This window comes from Erinaceus europaeus, chromosome 1, assembly GCF_950295315.1.
Source record: "Erinaceus europaeus chromosome 1, mEriEur2.1, whole genome shotgun sequence".
Taxonomy (NCBI): Eukaryota; Metazoa; Chordata; class Mammalia; order Eulipotyphla; family Erinaceidae; genus Erinaceus; species Erinaceus europaeus.
This window is the reverse complement of record NC_080162.1, coordinates 119,952,923-119,973,152: the sequence shown is the minus strand read 5'-3', so window position 1 is coordinate 119,973,152 and position 20,230 is coordinate 119,952,923. Positions and strand designations below refer to the sequence as shown.

General features: G+C 43.4%; 1 protein-coding gene across 8 annotated transcripts in view; it reads right to left on the bottom strand.

Moving 5' to 3' along the window:
• The window catches only part of ZHX1 (zinc fingers and homeoboxes 1), a 37,613-nt gene extending 28,113 nt beyond the window's left edge, over positions 1 to 9,500 (bottom strand). For 5 of the 8 annotated variants that reach the window (XM_060195510.1, XM_060195530.1, XM_060195515.1 and 2 more), the window contains exon 1: positions 9,076 to 9,362. The gene's annotated coding sequence lies outside the window, so the exon portion shown is untranslated. The other 3 variants (XM_060195519.1, XM_060195505.1, XM_060195535.1) reach the window with 1 other exon arrangement.
• Between the last annotated feature and the right edge of the window lie 10,730 nt (positions 9,501 to 20,230).

The following is a 20,230-nucleotide window of genomic DNA, read 5'->3' as shown; positions in this document are numbered from 1 at the left end:
GCACCACCATAAACTAGAGCTGAGCAGTGCTCTGGTAAAGAAAGAAAGAGAGAAAGAGAGAAAGAGAGAAAGAGAGAAAGAGAGAAAGAGAGAAAGAAAGAAAGAAAGAAAGAAAGAAAGAAAAGGAAGGAAGGAAGAAAGAGATGCAAAAAAAAATTAAGATTTATTTATTAATTGGAGCACCACTCTGGTACATACCAGGAATCAAACTGAGGACCCCATACCTGAGAGTCCATTATTCTATTTATTTTACCACCTCAATTTTTTTCTATTTTATTTTATTTGTTTGCCTCTAGGGTTATTGATGGGACTCGGTGCCTACACCACAAATCCACTGCTCCTGAAGGCTATTTTTTTTTCCCTTTTGTTGCCCTTGTTTTATCGTTGTTGTGATTATTATAGTTGTTACTGATGTCGTTGCTGGATAGGACAGAGAAAAATGGAGAGAAGAGGAAAAGACAGAGGGGGAGAAAAAGAGAGACATCTGCAGACCTCCTTTACTGCTTGTGAAGGGACTCCCCTGCAGGTGGGGAGCTGGAGGCTCGAACCAGGATCCTTATGCCAGTCCTTGCACTTTGCGCCACCTGCGCTTAACCCCCAACCCCCACCACCTTAATTTTTAAGCCATAAACAAAAACGGTGAAAGACAACTCAGTTAAAGTAAGGATTAGAAAGAGGTATGTGTTTATGCTTCTACTTAAACCTACTGATACTTATAACCTAGTCTACCATGCATTCAAGCCAATACTACTTAAATAAACCAATGGGATTTAACTCCTAAAGTAAATAGTAAAATGACTTAAAAGCTATGACCAAATGACTTTGTGAAGCACTGTGCTTTAAAGTCAAATTGAATGAAAAATGAAATACAAAATGTATTTCCCACACTAGGTAAACTTAACAGTAAAATTTAATAAAAATTAAAACTGCTTCTGATTTTAAAAAAGCAAAAGCATGGCCTGGGAAGTGGCACAGTAGATAAAGCATTGAACTCTCAAGCATGAGGTCTTGAGTTCAGTCCCCGGCAGCATACATACCAGAGTGATGTCTGGTTCTTTCTCTCTCTTCCTTTCTCATTAATAAATAAATTAAATCTAAAAAAAAAAAAAAAAAAGCAAATGATTTAAACAATTCTGGTCAGTAACCAGAATACTGTTTCTCATTAAATAGTAGCAAATAATGTTCTTGAAGGATTAAGAAAAATTTGTTCTTTAGGCAATGAAACTTTGTAACCTATAGTGAATGAACATTTAAGATGACTTCCTCCAAATACCTTATCTTTTGCTTCCTGATATTATTAAGTACAGTTTTTTTTTCTTTTCTTGCCTCCACAGTTGGGGCTCGGTGCCAGCACTATGAATCCACTGCTCCTGTGGCTATTATTTATTTGATTTTTTGGATAGGACAGAAACTGAGAGAGATGGGGAAGATAGAGAGGGAGAAAGAAAGATACACACCTGCAAACCTGCTTCACCACTTGTGAAGCAACCCCCTGAAAGGTGGGGAACCTGGGGCACAAACCAGGACCCTTACATGGGTTCTTGCACTTCACTATGTGCACATAGCCCAGTGCACTATCAGCCGACCTCCATTAAGTACAAATTTTAAGAGTTAAGTGGTTAGTCAAATAGTGTAGATTTAGTTAAAGTTTAAGCTGAATAGGCAATTTCATGAAAAGCAATAGCATTTTCCTATAAAGTCCAGTGGAGGAATCTTTTCTCTACAGTCTGGAATTCTACATTTCACTTCATTTGGTCACTCCCTAGCCATACACCTACAAGAAGATATGAAACAGATGCCAAAATGGGAAAGGCTGGGGCCAGGTGGTGGTGCACCTGATTGAGCACACACATTAGAATGCTCAAGGACAGGATTTGAGGCCACAGTCCCCACCTATAGGGGGAAAGCTTTGAGTGGTGAAGAAGTGTTGCAGGTGTCTCTCTGTCTCTCTCTTCTCTACCACCCCCTTTCCTCTAGATTTCTGGCTCTAACTAATAAAGATAATAAAGAATTTTTTAATGGGAGAGGCTATTTCTAAAATGAATTATTAAAAGTATAGGAAATTGGTGAGCTGACTGAATCCATTCTTAAATTACACAGTAACTGCAAGATGTTTTTACTGAATGAGTTTCTAGAGAACATCTACTAATATGCATAAAGGCACAGGCAGCTAGCTACACAACAAAGGAGTTCCTCAATACTTCTGGATGAAAAGCTTACTCACCTGCACCTGCACCTGAGTTGGGTCATGGATCCCTTGGAATATACCTAAAATATGGATGTGAGGGTGATCTGTCACCCCATTGATCGCCAGGGTTGATTCAGCTGATCTGGCTGGCTAGGTGGGTGTCCCCTTCCTCTCTCACTGCTCCATGTGCGTCCCTCCCGAAGCTGCATTGAAGAGGACAGCTTTCCCCCGAATAGAGACAGACCAGTCTTCTGACCAGTCTTTAGTTGAGGGTATACGAGTAGCTGCGCTTCCCTACTAGAACCTTCAAACAAGCTCTCAAGGAATATATCTAAAATAGATCTACTAGCTTTTTCCAAAATGGAGACCGCCAAATCTCCATCCACAACATTCTTGCCTTTAGGTTCATTAGTCAACAACTTAATCTGATTTCTTTTTTTTTTTTTTTTTTGCCACCAGGGTTATTGCTGGGGCTCAGTGCCTGCACCGTTAATCCACTGCTCCTGGAGGCCATATTTTTACCCTTTTGTTGCCCTTGTTGTTGTAGCCTTGTTGTTATTATTGTTGATGTCGTTCGCTGCTGGACAGGACAGAGAGAAATGGAGAGGAGGGGAAGACAGAGAGGGGGAGAGAAAGACAGCCAATCTGCTGCACCACCACCCGACCCCCCTTGCTCTGTTTTCTATCTTAACTCATTTTCAGCCACCAGGTTCCAGATGCTACCATGATGCCAACAGGACTTCCCAGGGCAGACAACCCCACCAATGTGTCCTGGAGCCCCCCCTCCCTAAAGCCCTGCTCCACTAGGGAAAGAGAAATACAGGCTGGGAGTATGGATCGACCTCTTAATGCCATATTCAGCGGGGAAGCAATTACAGAAGCCAGACCTTTCACCTTCTGCACCCCATCATGTCCCTGGGTCCATGCTCCCAGAGGGTTAAAGAATAGGAAAGCTATCAGGGGAGGGAATGAGATATGGAGTTCCAGTGGTGGGAATTTTATGGAATTGTACCCCTCTTATCCTATGGTCTTGCCAGTATTTCCATTTTATAGACAAAAACTTCTAAAAAGAAGGAGAAAAAGCTTACTCAGGAGTTGGGTGGTAGCACAGCGGGTTAAGCACAGGTGGTGCAAAGTGCAAGGACCAGCTTAAGGATCCCAGTTCAAGCCCCAACTCCCCACCTGCAGGGCAGTCACTTCACAAGCAGTGAAGCAGGTTTGCAGGTGTCTACCTTTCTCTCCCCCTCTCTGTCTTCCCCTCCTCTCTCCATTTCTGTCTATCCTTTCTAACAATGACATCAATAACAACAGTAATAACTACAACAAGAGCAACAAAAGGGAGTAAATAAATAAATATATTTTTTAAAAATTTTAAAAATTTTTAAAAAAGAAAAAGCTTACTCACTTGAGGTCATTTAAGATCTCCATTCAGAAACTACTTTAGAACAACCTTCTACTTCAAAGTATCTCTTTAACACTTAGCATGAGTAAAATTTAACAAAATTCAGTCATCTGAACACACACAAACTAGAGCACTGCTCAGCTCTGACTTATGGTGGTGCTACGGAATTGAACCTGGGACCTTGAACCTTCAAGCCCAAAAATCTTTTGCATAACCACTATGCAATTTCCCTAGTCCCTCAAAAATATGTATTCATGATAAAACAGATGAGTAGCTTTAGCAGGAGAAGATACATTATAAATAAAGAGGAAGAGCTTGGACTCCGGAGGTTTTGTTATTATTCGCTATGTAGCCTTAGACAAATGACAGTCCTCTCGTGTGTAAACTGGAGTTAATGAGAATATCTTTAATATTATGAGGACTGAAAGAAATAGTACATGTTTACTTTTACATGTGGTGCACATGTGGCAACTGAGGAGATGACTCAACTGGCAAATAACTGCATTTACTTCTGAATAGTTCAATTAGGCTGTTTTGTTTTGTTTTGTTTTACTTTTAAAAAGTATTAACTACGGAGTCGGGCAGTAGCGCAGCGGGTTAAGCGCATGTGGCACAAAACAAAAAGGACTGGCGTAAGGATCCCGCTTCAAGCCCCCGGCTCCCCACCTGCAGCGGCGCTTCACAGGTGGTGAAGCAGGTCTGCAGGCATCTCTTTCTTTCCCCCTCTGTCTTCCCCTCCTCTCTCCATTTCTCTGTCCTATCCAACAACGACAACATCAACAACAACAATAATAACTACAACAATTTAAAAAAGGGCAACAAAACGTAAAATAAATTTTTAAAAATCTTTTAAAATTTTTTTTAAAAACCTGAGTTCTAGGGCTGGTTGTGAAAGGAAGTTGGCAAAAATAATGATAAATTCAGGTCCCCTTTTCAGTTCAAGGAATGTAGTGGATAAGCTTCCTTTGTTCTGACCTAGGATGACTCCCCTACTCTCATGGACATTCTTGCTCTTTTTCACAGCTGTAAGCAATACTGGGAAGACCAGAAAGTCTTCTTAAAACAAAAGGAAGGCAAAATAGCTCACTTAGATAGAGTGCTGTTTTACCATGTGCTTGACCCAGATTTGCAGGATGCTTTGGTGCTGTACATTGTTTCCCTCTTTCTGTCTTTATCTGAAAATCTGTAAATCAGCCCAGACCAGTGAAGCCCTAGAAGGAAAAAAAAAAAAGGACAAGAAAAAGGAAAAACCAACAAGATACTAATTTGTATGCTTCCTTAACTTGCATTTCCTCCCACATACAAAGAGATAACAGCCTCAAAGATGACTTGTGAGACAAGCACTTTTTTGCCCACACACTATATACCTTCAAAGACAAGTATTTGGTTGTGTTGCTTTAACTTGTTGATATGTAAATGTAAAGTCTCCTCTAGATACTATGATAAGTAAGTCCCTGTCCCAGTATCTAAAGGGAAAGCAGTCAATACCTGTGTGTTGATCCTGGTCCTTTAGTTTTTCTCTCCTTACTGTAAGCATTTTTGGAATAAACACACTAACTTTACACAAAATAAAATGTACGATTCCCTGCAGATTTTCAACACCAGATCTAAAATTAAAAATAAAGTTCCTTCTTTTTCTCCATGCCACAGTGACACTTTATTCAAATTGACAGCATAAAACTTTCAACACTGTTAGTCATCAAATAGCCCAAATTCATAATTCTGCCCTATAAAAAGGTTATTTTCTCATTTAGCTACACTCGTAATCATTTAAGTATATAGCCACAATTCACAGCAAAGTTCCAAATGTCATATTTTGTACTCAACATTACAAGAAAAAAATGTGTAATACACAAACCACTTTTCAGTTTTTTCTTTGGTCTGGATGCAAAATAAAACACAAAAAGGAAAAAAATCTCCAAAATGAACCAATTCATCTATGCTAATAAGTTCATTAATAAAGTAGTTGTAGAACTTTATTCAAATGTATTGAAAAAAATCAACTTATAATTCAAGCATCATTAAAAGTAAAATAACTTGGGAGAACCACTGCAGTTACCAATGGAGGGAATGGGGATGCAGAACTCTGGAGGTGGGTAAGGTGTGGAATTGCACCCCTGTTATCTTGTAATTTGTAAATCAACATTAATTCACTACAAAAAAATTAAGAAGTAAAGGAAATGATGCATCATGAACTGTCTCCTCCAATATAGTGAAGTAATAACCTCAGTGATAAAGGAAGACATTCTCAAGACTCTCATTAGCACAGGAACATTTATGTTTCCAGTCTTAGCGTATTTTCAAGCCATCTGGAATCAATGCCACTCTGGTTCACCCAGCCTAATCTGTTCAAAACTGAACAGAAAACTAGAGCTACATGCACTTTGGAGGAAACAGAGGATCTGTACACATGTACAATAATATTCCAAATGTGCAGCTCTAAATCTACTTTATATTTAAAATGTTTTTAAAAAGCAGTTCTGGGAGTCGGGCTGTAGCACAGCAGGTTAATCGCAGGTGGTGCAAAGCACAAGGACTGGCATAAGGATCCTGGTTCAAGCCTTGGCTCCCCACCTGCAGGGGAGTCGTTTCACAAGCGGTGAAGCAGGTCTGCAGGTGTCTATCTTTCTCTCCCCCTCTGTCTTCCCCTCCTCTCTCCATTTCTCTCTGTCCTATCCAACAACTATGACAACAATAACTACAACAATAAAACAACAAGGGCAACAAAAGGGAATAAATAAAATATTAAAAAAAAAGAACGTTACTGTTTTAAAAAGCAGTTCTGGGGGCCAGGCGGTGGCACACCTGGTTAAGCGCACACATTACAGTGCCAAGGACTCAGGTTCAAGCCCCTGGTCCCCACCTGCAGGGGGAAAGCTTCACAAGTGGTGAAGCAGGGCTGCAGGTGTCTCTCTGTATCTCTCCGTCTTTATTTCCCCCTCCCTCCTCAGTTTCTCTATGTCTCTATCCAATAATAAATGAATAAATAAAATAATAAAGCAGTTCTGTTGAAGACATTAAGGCTCTTTTTAAAAAAAAAAATACTAGGATGGGTGGTCCGGGAGGTGGCGCAGTGGTAAAGCTTTGGACTCTCAAGCATGAGGTCCCGAGTTCAATCCCCAGCAGCACATGTGCCAGAGTGATGTCTGGTTCTTTTTCTCTCCTCCTATCTTTCTCATAAATAAATAAAATCTTTAAAACAAAAATACTAGGATGGGCCCCCGGCTCCCCGCCTGCAAGGGGAGTCGATTCACAGCGGTGAAGCAGGTCTGCAGGTGTCTATCTTTCTCTTCCCCTCCTCTCTCCATTTTTCTCTGTCCTATCCAACAACAATGACATCAGTAACAACAACAATAACTACAACAACAACAACAAAAAAAAAGGGCAACAAAAGGGAATAAATATTTTTTTTAAAAAAATTTTTTTAAGTTCATCTTGCATTATCTCAACAAAGAATTGAGAAGAGGGCACGATGTTCAATAACTTTATTTGGGAAATTGTATTTTATTCGGGAAAACTGAGAACATTCACATGTTAGGCAGAGAGAGAGAGAAAGAGTAGAACAGAGCTCATACTCAGATGATGACCTGGACAGAGAGAGGAAGAAAAGCCCACAGGTCTAGCTTTTAACACCCAAGCCCCGCCTCCACCTAGCCAACCCACACCTGTCACCACTCCCATTTTCTAGGCGGGTACTGTCCAGGTACCTCCTATCCCTCAACAAAAGGACCCAAGATTGCATAAAGTTAAATCTGCTTATCCTTAAAAAACGGTAAGGAGAGAAAAACTAAGGGTAAATATTCATGAAAGCCCTTAAGAAATATACTGTTGGCTGATTTGTCTTGGCAGTCCTCACATTTCTTTTGCTTAGAATCAGAGTCAGAATTACTAATTAAGAAGTTTTAAAAATGCATGGATTTACTAAAGCGAGTATCTCACTTCAGGCCAATTTCTGTTGATCTTTACTGTTGACTTAAAAACAGATGACTTTTTCAGAGCAAATTTTCAGAAACAAAGATGATTTCCTTAGGGCCAAACACAAATTAAAGCTTTCAGACAAAGACTGGGAAACAATAAGCAATACTAACAAACTGAATGGTGCACTTATGCAGGGCAAACACACATCCACTCCACCCTAACAAAGAGCCACTACTTCTTAACTGTGAACTCACTCAGTTTTCCAGTCCTACCATTTTGCTTTTTCAAGTATCCACAAACCTCCAAGAGAACTGATTCTTTTGTTAAGTTACATAGACTCCCAGGGTACATACATCTTCTCTGTCTCTAAGGTTAGCCCTTCAGCACATTTCATGACTACCCCATCCTCACACCTCTGCAAAGATCAGTGCTGCGGTGATTTGACAGAAAAAGCACCAAGGAACACTGCTCTGCCCAGTCTCTTCCCATCTTCCTTTCCCGACACCTGCAAGTGTGCGGCTGAAGCCCGGCTAGACAGCTTGCTCCTTCTATATCCTAAACTAGGAAGAGCAGCATATCCTAAGCTAGGAGAGCAAAGGGTTTTGCACTTTGGGGACTTTTACCCAGATGGGAGTGGTGGTGGTGAGGAAACCCGATAAAGCAAAGAATTTCAAGTCTCTTCACCTAGAACTTTGGTGTAAACACGCTGGGAAAGGGACTGCTATCAGGGTAGGGTTTTGTTTTCTGCCATTGCATCTCCTTTCCCAGCCCTTCCTTCCAACACGTCTTCATGTCTTCTCTGCAGGCCTGGGAGTCGAAGGGTTAACACGCCCATTCCTTTAGATTCACTTCTCCCGGGGTGTCGGGGCTTCTCCAAACCCCGCGCAGTTCTCAAGGACTTAACTCTGAACCTTGTCCCGCAAACAAAACTGAAATAAAATGGGGGGGGGGCGTCTGCAGTCGAGACGGGTGCCCAGCCTTTCCAGAAGTGGGGTGCTTGCAGGCTTAGCCTCCCCAACCTCCCCACACACAGATACAAGAACCCCAAGTTTCCCGAGGCATCAATGGCCCCAACACCGACGCTCTCGGCCTCAGCGATAAAAATGTCTTTTTTACAGTCAGGGTAAATGAATCCCCTTGAGGCCAGGACCCTCAGTATTGCCAGGGGCCTCCGGGGGGGTCCCCACTTCATTCCCAAGCCGCGCAGTCGCCCTGACAGTCCGCCCCCCACCCCCAACGCCAGCAGCAGACCCCGAGGGCGGGAAGTTAGGAGGCTGTGTCCCCAGAGGGACCCCTAGACACCGAGAGTGGGAAGACGGGGGCTCTGCCTTCCAGAAGCGGCTCCCCGCCCGCCAGGCCCCGTCCCTCCCCTCGGACACGCCGCCGGGGGTGCAGCGCCCAGCCCCGGGGACCTGCGCCCGGGGTCCGAGTCCCGCGCTTCCCGCCTCCCCTGCCCACCCCCGTCAAACAGACTGCGCTGACGGGCCCCCCACCCCCACCCACCGCCCCGCCCCGCACACCCCGGGGGACTCCAGCCGCTCGTCGAGGAGCCCGGCTCTGCCGCTACCTGCAGGGGCTGCCGCGCCTCTCAGCGCCCTGCCGCCGCCATCTTGCATTTCAAACCGGCTGCACTTTGCAGGGAGTCAACTCTGACCTGTGACCCCGAAACCCGGAACCGCTTCGCGGCCCGGCACCCAACCTCGGCTCGGCACCCAACCTCGGCTGCAGAACCGGCTCCCGCAGGGTGTAGCGGTTCAGAAAGGCGTGAGGGGAGTGCGAGGAGAGGCGCCCGGCGCAGCGGCCGAACGGAAAAAAAGAGGGAAAAGCCTCCCGAGGAAGGGCGCTCCCGCGAGCCCTCACCCGGCTTCTCGCCGAGCTGTCCACGCCTGCAACCCGCTGTCCCCTGAGGCTCGATCCCGCCACTACCGCCGAAATTGGCGCACCCGCGGGAGCTGGGGAGCCGTCCCGCCCCTCTGTCAACCGAAGCCCCGCCTGCTCGGGTCGCGCAGCAGCCCCGCCCCTCGCTCCACCCGCTGTACCCCTGGGCTTCTCTGGGGTCCAGGCGGAAGGGCAGCCCCCTCCGCCCCGCCTCCGAGGGGGATGCTCCGCCCCTTCTGCTGAGGCCACGCCCCCGGCGGCAGAGACACGCCCCGTCGCCGGGAGCCCCGCCTCTGCGTGCCTCGACATCCCCGCTGCTGTGCAAGCTAAAGCTCTCTCCACCCGCCATCCCCCCAAATTTAGCTCCAGCTCTCCTGGAAGAGCTGTGCAAGTAGAACCACCCCCCTCCCGAGTTCACCACCACCAGCACCGCCGTGTCACTTTTGGAAACCTGTCCTTGGAAGTTTTGGTTCTCAAGCCCGCGCAGCGTCAGTGTGAGCCAATTTCACTGCTGGGGGACAGACGGCTAAGAACCCAGCGTCACCGACTGGTTGCATATTTACCCGTCCCTCCAAACCCTCCATTCCTCTTTAGATACAGACAAGCGGAAACTCACCTTCAAGTCGGCCTGCAGAGTCCCAGGCCTGGACATGTGAGCAGTCTGTCTGGCTCACTCCCCTCTCAGGCACAGCCGCGACATTAGGACTGCACCGAGCTACACTCACCCTAAAACATGCAGTTACTTAGAGCTACACTCACCCTAAAACATGCAGTTACGTAGAGCGAAAGCCTCCTCTTTGAAATCCCTGTCCACCAGCTTCCATTTGTTTCGTTTTAGAATCCTAGAACTTGTGAACGCAGAGGAAAGAAAAATCGGTGGCCTGGTAAGTGGTGCCATGAATACAACATAAAAGTCACAAGCACAGGGTCCCATGTTCCCAGTGTCACGTGTGCTAGAGCAATGCTCTGGTCTTTCTCCCTCTTTTTATTAATCATCATAATAAAGCAAATCTTATAAGCCGAGGTGTTCAGTTTTGCCAGACTCAACACCCTGCATCTGCAGTGAAAATTTAACATCACTTTACTCTCCTGGACTCAAATTCATAGATTATGGAAACCATCCACATAAACTTGAGAAAACTGTGCAAGCTTCTGAAAACACAAAGGCTAAAAAGGGAACATTCGGGAGTCGGGCGGTAGTGCAGCAGGTTAAGCACACATGGCGCAAAGCACAAGGATGGGCTTAAAGATGCTACAGGGGAGTCGCTTCACAAGCGGTGAAGGAGGTCTGCAGGTGTCTATCTTTCTCTCCTCCTCTCTGTTTTCCCCTCTCTCTATTTCTCTCTGTCCTATCCAAGAACGACAACAATAATAACTACAACAACAATAAAACAAGGGCAACAAAAAGGAAAATAAGTATAAAAAATGTTTAAGAAGGGAACATTTATTCTAAATCTTGTATAAATATAGACAATAAAATAACATTTTCATACTATGTAGACACCCTGACAATGTGTGGATTCCAGAACAATAACAGAATATCAGTGTACCCCTGAGAAGACAGAACTGTGTCCACTGAGAAACTTAGAACATTCCCTGGAGAAAAGGACAGACTTCAGATAAATAAATTAATTCTTTTGTTCATGCATGTAACAACTGGAGTTGTTAGCACCAGAGCGTTGCCAGGCATTGTGGGATACACAAAGCTGAGTCAGGCAATCTTTCTGTTTTCAAGCGGATTACAGTGTATTAATCAAGCAAAAAACATGAACATAAAAACAGAAAGTAAAACAGCAAGAGGTCCAGAGAGACCAAAAGACCGCTTCAAAGGTATGGACTGATGAATATAAAGGTCACCATTTTTTTCTCCATCTTCCTTCCCCTCTTGCTCCTTCCCTTTCTCTTCCTCCCTCCCTTTTCTCCTACCTACCCTTTTCTTCTTTCTACCAGTATATAGACTCAACACCTCCTTTTCTCTATAAACTGTCTGTCTAGTTCATTGACCAATGCCAAAAGCCCAGATTCCTCATAATTAGAGTCTTGCCCACAGGGCAGCTCTGTCCAAGAAAGCAGTTTCAATGGGAGAGTGCTGAAAGCCATGTTCTTAGCTGAATTGCCACCAATTATTTGCTATTCTTAAAGCAATACTGCTATAATCATCGCTCAAAATAATAATAATAATAAAAGGATTGGTTGCAGACTTAAGCAATATGAATATATGTTTAGCTTAGCAGATTGTGCCAGCCCACATAAAGCTGTTCAGAGTGACTTTTTTCTTTTCCTTCTCCTTCTCCTTCTCCTTCTTCTTTTTTTTTAATAAACTCATTGATTTAAACAGCTGTGTGGCTCCAGAAGTAATTTTTTTATCCACATATCAGTACATTTAAGAGTCTATATTTAAATGCATATATTTTTCAATTTATCATACACAGTCTGGTATGGCAAAATTTCAGTGCTATTAGTGATGAAAATTCAAGCAGACTTTTAAAAGCATAGTTACTTCTTTTTTTTTTTTTTTTCTTTTTCTTTTTTCCCCTATTCAGAGCCTCTTCCACCTATTGAAGAGCTTTCGGTCAGAAGTTCTAAGCCCTAGTGTCATCCAAAGAGGAATAGCCTTCCAACAGTACTTTTTAAAGTAGCTTTCTTCTGTTATTATTTTTCTTTTTTCTACTTTTGGAGAAAAAAGTCTTCTAAAAAAAAACATGGTATCATGAAACAGAGCAGCTGAAAAGACCTCAAACAAAAACACTGGAACTTTTAACTTGAGTTAAGTGAACTTGAGAAGGTAGCCCTAGTAAAACACTCCTCTAGCTGCTTCAGAAGATGAGCAAAAACATTTCTGTCAAAGCTAACTCAAACTGAATAAAGTTTCAAAATCAGTTTAGAGTCAAGCATTTCCCATTCCTCCTAGTGTTGGCTTTGTGAAAATAACAATGTTATTGATAATAACAGTAGTAAATATCAGTTAATATTATTGTTATATGTATTTTCTGTTTTGTTACTTTTTTTAAGAAATTTTTTCTATTTATTTATTTATTTCCCCTTTTGTTGCCCTTGTTTAACATTGTTGTGGTTATTGTTGTTGTTATTGACATCGTTGTTGTTGGATAGGACAGAGAGAAATGGAGAGAGGAGGGGAAGACAGAGGGTGAGAGAAAGATAAGACACCTGCAGACCTGCTTTACTGCCTGTGAAGCAACTCCCCTGCAGGTGGGGAGCCGGGGGCTTGAACCGGATCCTTAAGCCGGTCCTTGAGTGTTGCTCCACCTGCGCTTAACCCGCTGTGCCACCACCTGACTCCCTTGTTACATTTTTAATAGTAGTTTTTCTTAAGATTTTTAAATTAATTAACTTATTATTATCTTTTGTTTGTTTATTTGTTTGTTTGCCTCCAGGGTTATTGCTGGGGCTTGTGCCTGCAGTGCAAGTCCACTGCTCCTGGAGGCCATTTTTCTCATTTTTTTGTTGCCCTTGTTGTTACCCTTGTTGTTGTTATTATTGTTGTTGTTGTTGTTGTCATTGCTGTTGTTGTTGGATAAGACAGAGAGAAATCGAGAGAGGAAGGAAGACAGGGAGGGTGAGAGAAAGATAAGACACCTGCAGACCTGCTTCACCACTTATGAAGCCACCTCCCCTGCAGGTGGGGAGCCAGGAGCCTGAACTGGGATCCTTATGCCAGTCCTTGTGTGCTTAACCTGCTGCGCTATTGCCTGACTCTATTATTATTTTTTGTAACCAGAGCACTGTTCACCTCTGGTGTATAGTGGTGCTAGGGACTGAACCTGAAACTTCAGAGCCTCAAGCATTCAAAGTTTTTTGCATAACCATTATGCTATCTCCTCAACCCCATAAATTAATATTCTTGACAAATGGCCTCCCACTCTCCTCCACTTTTCCTGTTTCCAGCATACATTTTTGCTATGTAAGAGGACCCAGGTTCCAGTCCCTGGCACCACACATAATCACCAGCACAGGAAAGTTTCATCAACAGTAGAGCAGTGCAGTGATGTCTATCTCTGTTTCCATCTCTCTCTCTCTCTCTCTCTCTCTCACCCTCTACCTAATAAGAGAGATGCTGGCAGAAGTAGATGATAGATTAGATAGATAGATAGATAGATAGATAGATAGATAGATAGATAGATATACAGATCAATCCCATATTTGGGAGCTTCTTTCTGTCCTGATCCAGCTTTCTAGCCCTATTCTCAATTCTGACACCACCTCCCCAGACAATACTTTCAGCCCATCTGTATGTTAGCTGTCAGGCTCAAGCAAAAATTAGTAAAGTCAAGCGGTAGCGCAGTGGGTTAAGTGCACGTGGCGCAAAGAGCAAGGACCTGCATTAGGATCCTCCTTCTAGCCCCCGGCTCCCTACTTGCAAGTGTGTGTGGGGGGGTTGCTTCGTAAGCAGTGAAGCACGTCTGCAGGTGTCTATCTTTCTCTCCCCCTCTCTGTCTTCCCTTCCTCTCTTCATTTCTCTCTGTCCTATCCAACAATGACATCAATAACAAAAACAATAATAATAACTACAACAATAAAACAAGGGCAACAAAAGGGAAAATAAATAAATAAATATTTAAAAAATCAGTAAAGTCATGGGCCCCTTGGAATAAACCTAAAATAGGCTTCCTAGCTCCTTCCAACATGAAGACTCCAAATTTCATCTGCCATACTCTTACCTTTAGGTTCCTGATTGTTAAAAAAAAAATTGTTCTGCTTTGTATCTTAATGCTTTTCAGCCACCAAATTACAGTTGCTACCATGACAGCATCCTGACTTCTCTGGGCAGACGACCTCACCAATGTGTCCCCAAATCTCACCTCTCCAGATACTTACCCCACTAGAGAAAGATAGAAACAGGCTGGGAGTATGGATCGACCCATCATTGTCTATGTCCAGTAGAGAAGCAATTACAGAAGCCAGACCTTCCACCTTCTGCTCCCCATAAATATATTTGGTCCATACTTCCAGAAGGATAAAGGATAGAAAATGGAGGGGATGGGATACAGAATTCATGATGGGAATTGTATGGAACTGTACCCCTCTTATATCACAATCTTGTCACTTATTATTAAATTACTAATAAAAAATTAGTTAGGGGCTGGGTGGTGGTGCACCTGGTTAGCACACATCTTACAATGCACAAGGACCCGGGTTCAAGTCCCCAGTGCCCACCTGCAGGGGGAAAGCTTTGCAAGTAGTGAAGCAAGGCTGCAGGTGTCCCTCTGTCTCTCTCCCTCTCTATCTCCTCCTTTCCTCTAAATTTCTGGCTGTCTCTATCCACTAAATAAAGATACTACAATTATTTATTTATTTATTTATTTATTTATTTTTATATATTTATTTTGCCTCCAGGGTTATCACTGGGGCTTGGTGCCTGCACCATGAACCCACTGCTCCTGGAGGCTATTTTTTTTATTAAAACATTTATTTATTTATTCCCTTTTGTTGCCCTTGTTGTTTTATTGTTGTAGCTATTATTGTTGTCATCATTACTGGATAGGACAGAGAGAAATGGAGAGAGGAGGGGAAGATAGAGATGGGGAGAGAAAGATAGACACCTGCAGACCTGCTTCACTGCCTGTGAAGGGACTCCCCTACAGCTGGGGATCCGGGGCTCGAACCGGGATCCTTACTCAGGTCCTTGCACTTTGCGCCACCTGCACTTAACCTGCTGTGCTACTACCTGACTCCGTTCCTGGAAGCTATTTTATTTCCCTTTTGTTACTCTTTTTTTTGTCATTGTTATGGTTGTTATTATTGTTGTTATTGATGTCATTGTTGTTGGATAGGACAGAGAGAAATGGAGAGAGGAGGGGAAGACAGAGAGGGGGAGAGAAAGATAGACATCTGCAGACCTGCTTCACCGCTAGTGAAGTGACCCCACTGCATGTGAGGATCCAGGGCCTCAAACTGGGATCCTTTCGATGGTCCTTGCTCTTGGTGCCATGTGTTGTGCTACCGCCGGACCCCCCTAAAAAACTTTTTTTAATGCTTAGGTAGATTGATATAGGACAGATAGGGAGATAGATAGATAGACAGACAGACAGACAGGCAGAAAGACATACAGACATAGATAGAAAGGATAACAGCCAGCATGTATCATTTAGTAGTATCTCTACAAGAATGACTTGCTCAGTCACAGAAGATGAAACAGAGGAACTTGAGGCAGTAGAGTGCTCAGCTGCTACAGAGCTGCCAGTTTGCTAGTAGGCCGCACAGAATGACAAGCAGAGAAGGCCTTGATTTGATTTGCCACATGGTACTTCCTATGTAAGGTGGAAGTAAACCACAGGAAGGACACTAAAAAAGTAATCCCAAATTACATTATCATTATGATTTTAAATGAGAATACTGCTCAGCTCTGGTTTATGCTTTATGAACCTGGGACGTCTGGTACATGGAAGTGTGTTGTGTAAACAGCTGTGCTATTTTCCCCAGCTTCTTTGTATTAGTATTAACGCAGCCCTAGGAAATGAGTTGAAGATCTCACACAGACATGGTATAGTTGAATGGCATCTGGCCTTACATTTTTCATTTTTATTTAGAGGGAGAAAGAGAGGTTTGGCAAAATAGCTCACTTAGATAGTGTGCTGCTTTCCCATATGTACCACTGGGTTCAAGTCCAGCCCCCACCACACTGGAGGTAGTTTTGGTGCTGTGGTCTCTTTACTTTCTTTGGGGTAAGGGAAGAGGAACATCACAACATGGCTTCCCCATCCACAGAGCTGCCAAGCATTACGCGGTACTATTGGGTAATGCCAGGGCCTCAACTTGGGTTCTTGTGTGTGGTAAGGTTGTCGCTTTACTGAGTGAGCTATGTCCCAGTTCCAAAGCCCAAATTTAGAAAAGTTTCTGGTCTGATATGTCTCCCTTATTTTAGCAAGGCTACTACGCTGTGCTGTTGGCATTGTTATGGTGTGGCACCATGACGTGTCATCATATTGCTATAGCAGAAGTGGCTTCAGGAGGAAGTTATGCTTGAAAGCTGTCAGTAAGATTTGTCAACGAGAGTGTCCAGTGTGAGAATTGTTTCAGTTATGTTAAAAATATTGATATGGGACCAGGGAGATAACATGATGGTTATGCAAACAACTTTCATACCTCAGGTTCCGACGTCCCAGCTTCAATCCCTGGCACCACCATAGGCCAGAGCTGAGTACTGCTCTCATTTAGAAAAAAAATAATAATTAAAAAAAGAAAAAAGGCTGATGAAATAGCTTATTGGAGAGTGTGGTGCTTTGTCCTGTATGTAACCCAGGTTCTAGCCTGGCCCCCACTGCATTGAAGAAAGCTCCTGTGTTGTGATCTCTTTTACATTCTCTGCATGTATATGTATGTATATATGTGTGTATATATATATATATATATTAGTATATATTAATTTCCATAAACCTTAGTATCCATTTTGTTAATAAAAATTATCCTAAAAAATATGATAGGCTGTGACTGGATAGGCTGTGACTGTTCATTCAGTGGAGCATAATGCCTTGTCATTCTTTTTTTCTTTTTAAGAATTTATTTATTCATGAGAAATATAGATGGAGAAGAAAGAGAAAGAACCAGACATCATCACTCTGGTACAGGTGCTGCCAGGGATTGAACTTGGAACCTCGTGGTTGAGAATCCAATGCTTTATCCACTGCACTACATCCTGGATTCTTGGGTGGGGGTAGATAGTTTAGTGGTTATGCAAGCAGACTCGGTTCCAATGTCCCAGGTTCAATCCCCCTGCATTACTGCAAGCCAGAGCTGAGTAGTGCTCTAATAAGATAAAAGCAGGATTCTTAGCGTCTCTGTGCCTATTTTTTCTCATCTGCAAAATGAGGGTATTACCATTGCTATACCCTAGCAAGGGCCTGGCTAATCTTGATTCTTCAGAAAACAGTAGCCATGGAGATCCTGACGCTATCTTCTAGAGTTTTTCCATCCTAAAAGTCTCACAAATCTCTACAGAAGTCAGAATGAGTGTGTGTGTGTGTGTGTGTGTGTGTCCCCTCAGGGTAGGACTTTGATCCTGAGTTTCTCATTTCTCACTCTTTTTGTTTAGTCATTCTTGGGATATAACCACTCCCACCAACTATTTCAGCTAGAGACAGAGACCAAGACAGAGAGTCAACTGCAGGGGAGAGGGAAAGATATCACAGTACTGTAGCTTCCTCTAGTGCAGTGAAAGCAGTCTCAGAGCTGAGTCAAGCACATGACAAAACAAGTTCACTGGGGACCATGGTGGTGAAGCATCTGACTGAGTGAAAACATTACCATGTGCAAGGACCCTGACCCCGACGTGCAGAGGGAAAGCTTTGAGTGGTGAAGCAGTGCTGTAGGTCACTTTATCTCCCTATTTCTCCCTCCCCTCTTCATTTCTCTGTCCTCTCAAAAATTAAAAAACAAACCAAGCTCACTAGGCCAGACCCTGATTTTCTCACTCTTGACTTCATGCTGCCCCAGTTAACACTCTTCTGGGTGTGGTACAGAACCCGCTCAAGCTAGCTCAACTATAGAAGCCAAAGCTGCTGTTTGTCTGTGTTATCTTCTCCCTTGACTATCCTCTAAAAAAAACCAAAAAACAAAGAACACTGCTTATTATTGGTTTTAAAATTATGAGATTTTGGTGATATAGTTTCATTCCTTTATATGTGTAAACACAACTCACCAGACCTACCACCAAAGTTCCTATACCTCCGTCCCCCCATGCTTTTTTTAAATTTTTTAATTTTTTAATTTTTTAATTGTTGTAGTTATTGTTGTTATTGATGTCGTCATTGTTGGATAGGACAGAGAAAAATGGAGGGAGGAGAGGAAGACAGAGGGGGAGAGAAAGATAGACACCTATAGACCTGTTTCACCACCTGTGAAGCAACTCCCCTGTAGGTGGCAGGAAACCGGTCCTTGTGCTTTGCGCCACGTGTGTTTAACCCCCTGGGCTACCACCCGACTCCCCAAATTTTTAAATATTTATTTATTTTTCCTTTTGTTGCCCTTATTATTGTTGTATTTATCCTTGTTGTTGTCAGATAGGACAGAGAGAAATGGAGAGAGGAGGGGAATATAGATACTTACAGACCTGCTTCACCGCTTGTGAAGCAACTGCCCTACAGGTAGGGGGCTGGAACCGGGGTCCTTTTGATGGTCCTTGTGCTTTGCGCCACGTGCGCTTAACCCGCTGCGCTACAGAGGAACTCCACATCTCTCCCCCATGCTTTTAAGCGCAGGTGTTGCAAAGCACAAGGACGAGCATAAGGATCCCCGTTCGAGCCCCCCCCCAGCTCCCCACCTGAGGGGCTTCGCTTCACAAGCGGTGAAGCAGGTCGGCTGGTGTCCTTCTCTCCCCCTCTCTCTCTGTCTTCCCCTCCTCTCTCCATTTCTCTGTCCTATCTAACAACGACGACGTCAATTAACTACAACAACAATTTAAAAAAAAGGGAAACAAAAGGGAAAATAAATAAATAAAAAGAAAAAAAAATAATAAAAAGAACATAGGCCAGCCACATTGTCTAAACCTGAGAGTCCAAAATAGCTGATTGGCTCTGTCCATTATAATTAAATGGATTGGCTCTCTGTCCCAATTCCAAAATCTAAAGAGAGAATCTAATCGATCCATCATCTCTCTTCAAAGTCAGCTTAGTCCAATCAGCCACAGCAGGAGGGTAGACAGACTTGGGAGTAGGGGTGGGGAAGGGTAGTCTGTGTGGGCAGAAGTAGCTCTGAGCAATACTGGGTTCTTCAGAAGTTGGCTGTGAACCAGCAGACACAATGATTCACATTTCCTGGACACAGGCAGCCTTCCGTAATATTTTAAATTACCTTTCCACCAAGCAAAGTACTCCACTTCAAAAAACCAATACAAATCTATCTTCTCTCTGAACATTTTGTTTTAAATTTATTTATGAGAGGAAGAGAGAATCTGAACAATATCACTCTGGTATATGCATTGCCAGGCATCAAACTCAGGGTGTCATGTACACTATGCCACCTCCCAGGCCTGTCTGGATATTTCTCGTTAAAGTGGAGAAAGGGTGGCTATCTATTCAACCCATTCACCAAAAACTTAGAGTTCACTTTGCCTGTGGCATGGGACTATTTCATTTGCAAGTAATACTGTAAGAAATTACCACAAGCCAGGAGCCTTGAACAATAGAAACAAGTTTTTCTCCCAATGTTTCCAGGGCTGGTTCCCCCTGAGGGCTATGAGAACAGGACCCCTGCCAGGTCCCTCTCCATGACTTGCAGGTGGCCATCTTGTCCCTTTGTCTTGAGAACCTTCTCCCATTGCACATGTCTGTGTCCAGATTTCTCTCTTTTTTAAAAAGATTTTTAAAAAATATTTATTTATTTCCTTTTGTTGCCCTTGTTTTTATTATTGTTTTGGTTATTATTGCTGTTGATGTCGTCGTTGTTGGATAGGACAGAGAGAAATGGAGAGAGGAGGGGAAGATAGAGAGGAGGAGAGAAAGACACCTGCAGACCTGCTTCATCGCCTGTGAAGCCACTCTCCTGCAGGTGGAGAACCGGGGCTCGAACCGGGATCCTCCTGACGGTCCTTGCGCTTTGTGCCACGTGCACTTAACCCACTGCGCCCGACTCCCCCAGATTTCTCTTTTCATAAAAACAGCACCGCATAGGATAAGAGTCCATTACAAGGGCGGGGGTAGATAGCATAATGATTATGCAAAGGGCTTCTCATGCCTGAGGCTCCAAAGTCCCAAGTTCAATCCCCCGCACCACCATAAGCCAGAGCTGAGCAGTGCTCTGGTTGAAAAAAAAAAAAAAAAAGAGTTCATTACAATAACCTCATTTTGACTTACCTTTTCAGAGACTCAGTCTACAAATACAGCCACATT